This window comes from Oratosquilla oratoria, chromosome 36, assembly GCF_046742065.1.
Source record: "Oratosquilla oratoria isolate Oo_2021 chromosome 36, ASM4674206v1, whole genome shotgun sequence".
NCBI classification, from domain to species: Eukaryota; Metazoa; Arthropoda; class Malacostraca; order Stomatopoda; family Squillidae; genus Oratosquilla; species Oratosquilla oratoria.
This window is the reverse complement of record NC_134812.1, coordinates 7,886,274-7,891,273: the sequence shown is the minus strand read 5'-3', so window position 1 is coordinate 7,891,273 and position 5,000 is coordinate 7,886,274.

Here is a 5,000-nt window from a genome sequence, read left to right as displayed (position 1 = left end):
TAAAATTTATTAGTAGTAAATAAGTAAATAGATAAATAAATGCACAAATCAATAAATTTATAAATAAAAAATAAATAAGTAAATAACAAGATGTATATGAAACAACCAAACAAACAAATTCATAAACTCTCTATCTATATCCGTCTGTATACCAATTGGTTTTTCCCCCTTACCAGGGAGGTAGCCAAAATCAAAAGACTCCCATCCACCACCCTTTCCTCCATCTTATCTCAGCTCCTCATAGACGACGGGTCACCTCTGTATCCCGCCCACTGACCTGGGCCAGAAGCAATGCAGCAAGACACAGCACATCCACAGCAAGGCCGCTTCACTTAATCGGCGACCAACCCATCTGTGTCCCCTCATGCAAAAATAAATAGATAGATAAATAAATAAACAAATAAATAAATAAATAAACAAGTAAATAAATAAATAAATAAATAAATAAATAAATAAATAAATAAATAAAATTGAAAAAATAGAAGACGGGAAGAAATCCTTTCGGGCTGTGTCAACATATCATTCACACATAACCACTTCCTATATATTTCCCCCATCCTCCAACCCCCACCCTTCCTTGCATCACAGTATCATCTAAACACAGTCATTCTCCACTCACCCTTATCTCCTGCCTTCTCTCTTCCTTGCTCCACAGGCATCGCCCTCTTGCTCAACGTCCCTTTCACACTATCCATCTCATCATCGGTCGTCCCCTCGTGTTCACTCAATCCACCTCTGCCTTCCACACCTCTTTTACAAATCTTTCTTCATGCATTCTTTCCATGCGTCCAAACCATCCCAATACAAAAGGATGACAAAGGCGGAGCATGCGGACAGGAGACCTTTTGGTCCATGTCTAGGTCGGATGCGAAAAATAATAATAAATGAATAAATAAAAACTATAATAATGTAAATAACCCTATCTGCCATTTCCTTTTATACTCCTGCTCTCCTCCTCACCTCCTCGTTTCTCACTCTATCCATCCTTGTAACCCCTACCATGCTTCTCAGACATTTCATCTCAAACACATTAAAACTCTTCCTCTTTACTTCTCGAAAAGTCCATGTAGATAATTAAACAAATAAATGAACAAATACACAACAAACAAACAAATGAATAAATAGTCACACAAACAAATACACCTTCCCTTGTTCGGTCACACTAAAGAAAGAGCATGCCAGAGCTCCCCCATCCATTGCATCGTGGCAAATAGTGACGTATGTGGTGGAAAGGGGGCACCCCGCGTCGCGTCCAACCGCCGTAACGGTCGTAACGGTCGTAACGGTCATAACGGTAAAAACACGACTCAAGAAATTGTAACAGATGACGCGTTGGCGAGGGTGGTTGGGAGTGGGTGGAGATGGTGTTGGACGGGTAGGGGTGAGGAGGAGGTTGGAAATAGGGTGAGATATGGGATAGGAAGGGTGTAGAAAGGGTTATAGGAAAGGGTGAGAGGTGGTGTGGAGGGTGAAGGAGGGTGATGGAGGGGTAGAGTGAGGGTGAGATTGGGCATAGGGTGAAATATGTGAAGAAGAAAGGTGTGGAAAGGGTTAATGATAAGGGTGCAGGGTGATGGAGGGGTAGGGGTGAGGGTGAGGCGGGAATAGGGTGAGACGTGGGAAAAATAAAGAAAGAAAGGAGAAAGAGGAAGAAATAAAGGGGAGAGATGAGAAGACGAGGTAGTAGAGAGGAGGAATAGGAGGAAGAGGACGAGGAGGGGGAGGAGGAGAATAGGGTAGAGGAGAAGGAGGAGGAAGGGATGGAGGAGAAGGAGAAAGAGGAAGAGAAGGAAAAGAAGACGAGAAAGAGGGAATAAGAAGAGACGAAGAATAATATAAAGAGAGGATGAGGATGGAGGGGGAAAGAGAGAAGAGGATATAAAGAAAAAATAAGGAGGTCATGGAGGGAGAAGAAAGGGGATGGAGGGAGGAGGAGGAGGATGGAAGGAGGAGGGTTGGAGAGAGAAGAATGTAGAGGGAGGAAGAGGAAGATATGGTGGATGGAGGAGGAAGAGTATATTGAGGGAGGAAGAAGATATGGAGGTAAGAGGAAGAGGCTATGGAGGGAGGAGGAAGAGGACTCGGAAGACAGAGGAGCAAGAAGATATGGACTGCGGAAGATATGGAGGTCGGAAAAAGAGGAGGAGGATATGGAGGGAGGAGGAGAAGGAGGATATGGAGGGAGGAGTGGAGTGGGTGGAGGAGTCATGACGATAGAAGAGACAGAGCGTATAATGAAGTGGAGTTGACGAAGATTAAGCAGAGGTTGGGGACGCTTCCCGTCCTCCTCCTCCTCCTCCTCCTCCTCCTCCTCCTCCTCCTCCTCCTCGCCCCCTCCGCTGTTTGGGAGGGAAAGAAAAATTGAGCGAAAATCGAGATTTGGTGGCAGAGGTGGGGTAGGTCTCTAGGGGATCAGATACGGAGGAGGAGGAAGAGGAGGAGGAGGAGGAGGAGGAGGATGGAAGAGAGAGATGAGGATGGAGGAGAGGGAGGAGGAAGGAAGAGAGAGAGAAGAAGGAAGAAAAGGAAGATACAGAGGAGGAGAAAGAGGAGGAGTATGAAGTAGAGGAAGGAGGAAGGAGGTTAGGAAGAAAGGGGATGAAAAGGAAGAGAAGTAAGAGGAAGAGGATATGAAGGAGGCGAAGGAGGAGGAGGAGGAGGAGGAGGAGGAGGAAGAGGAGGATGGAGGAGAGGAGAAGAAGTAGGAAGATAGGAGAAAGTAAGAGAAAAGGCAAGAGGGAGAGAGATGAGGAAGAATAGAGAAGAGAAGGAGGAGGATGGAGTAGAGGTAGGAGGAAGGAGGAGAGAGAGAAGAGGGAAGAAAAGGAAGATATGGAGGAGGAGAAAGAGGAGAAGGAGGAGTATGGAGGAGAGGGAAGAGGAAGGAGATTAGGGAGAAAGGGGATGAAAAGGAAGAGAAGTAAGAGGAAGAGGAGGAAGATATGAAGGAGGAGGAGGAGGAAGGAGGACAGGGACAAGAGGGAACAAAAGGAAGAGGGGGGAGAGGAGGAAGAGGAAAAGGAGGAAGAGAAGGAGAAAGGAGGCGAGGGAGGAGGGAGAAGAAAACAAAGAGAAGGAAGAGGAGAAAGAGGACGAAGAGGAAAAAGGGTGGAAGGACGAGATAGAGGGGGGTAGAAGGAAGAGGAGGAAGAGAAAGAGGATGAGGAGAAGGAGGAAGAGGAGGGAGGAGATAGATGTGGAGGGGCAAAAGAAGGAAGAGGAGGAGTAGGAGGAAGAAGTAAAGGAGAAGAGGTGTGTGAAGGAAGTAAAGGAAGAGAAGGTGGTAGAGGAGGAGGAGAGGGAGATGGAAGAGGGGAGGAGGAAGAAGGAGGTGGTAAGAGGAAGAGGAGGAGGAGATGGAGGAGGGGAGGGGGAAGAAGGATGAGGTAGGAAGAGGAAGTTGAGAAGGAGGAGAGAAGGGAGAGGAGGAGAGGAAGATGGAGGAGGTAGAGGAGGAGGAGAGGAAGATGGAGGAGTGGAGGAGGAAGAAGGAGGTGGTAAGAGGAAGAGGAGGAGGAGATGGAGGAGGGGAGGGGGAAGAAGGAGGAGGTAGGAAGAGGAAGTAGAGAAGGAGGAGAGAAGGGAGAGGTGAAGAAGGAGGGAGAGAAGAATAAGGAAAAGAGGAGAAAGAGGAAAAGGATGAGAATGAAGAGAACTAGAAGGAGAAGGATAAATAGAAGTAGAAGTAGGAAGAGAAGGGGGAGAAAGAAGACACAAAAACAAAGGACGAAAAGAAGAAGAAGAAGAAGAAGAAGAAGAAGAAGAAGAAGAAGAAGAAGAAGAAAAAGAAGAAGAGGCAAAGAAGGAGATGGAGAAGAAGAAGAAGAAGAAGCAGGAAGAAGAAGAATAAGAAGAGTAGAAGTAAAGAGGAGAAGAAGAAGAAAAAGAAGAAGAAGAAGAAGAAGAGAAGAAGAAGAGAGAAGAAGAAGAAGAAGAAGAAGAAGAAGAAGAAGAAGAAGAAGAAGAAGAAGAAGAAGAAGAAGAAGAAGAAGAAGAAGAAGAAGAAGAAGAAGAAGAAGATTAGGAGAAAGAACAGAAGAAAAAGGAGAAACATGAGGAGGAGGAAGAGAAGGAAGAGGAGGAGGAAAAGGATGAGTAAGAAGGGGAGGAAGAGGAGGAGAAAGAGAAAGAGAAAAATAAAAAGAAGAGAATGAGGAACAAATTAAAAAAAAACACGAGAGGAAAAAATTATAAAACTCGGAGAAAATAAAATTAAAATAATCACCTTTCCCATTGATCTCCACCTTCCTCCCTACCACTCCCTCCACCATCCTCCATTTACGTTCTACCCATTCCCCCAACACCTCCTCCATAGATGAGATGGAGTGAAAAAAAATTATCCTAGAAAATAGTTGACAATGTTTAAGAAATTCTACACGTAAAAACTATGTGTGTGTGTGTGTGTGTGTGTGTGTGTGTGTGTGTGTGTGTGTGTGTGTGTGTGTGTGTGTGTGTGTGTGTGTGTGTGTGTGTGTGTGTGTGTGTGTATGTGTCATGATGAAATCTCATTTGATGTAATAAGAGTGTATGTTTACATATCGTAAATTTACGATATCAAATTGCTACGTCGTAATATACTTGTTCTTATCGTACCTAAGACAAACACTATTACAACATGTGATGCAATGACTGTAGTACCTGGAAGTGATTTCATGATACATACATATCCTCATAATCTAAGACATTATCCTAGAATTGCTCTAAATTTCCCTACTGGACTCTTTATCATCTAGTAATCTCTAATAATTCCTAGGTGTTTGAATACAGCCCACGGTGAGTTATTCGCCTATTTTTTACTAAGGTGCTTCTAATCTTAGAAATTGATTGGCTTAGCTAATAAGCACAGGACTACATCTACTATTCTCTAAAAAAAAAAATAAGCAAATAAAAAACAATGGTACGGAAAATTCAGCCTTATGGTCGTGTTCACTAAGGAAGCTTTTCCCATGTCATTTCAGTTCACTTTCCTATCTTTATAATTTTCTTTTAACTTCGCGGTC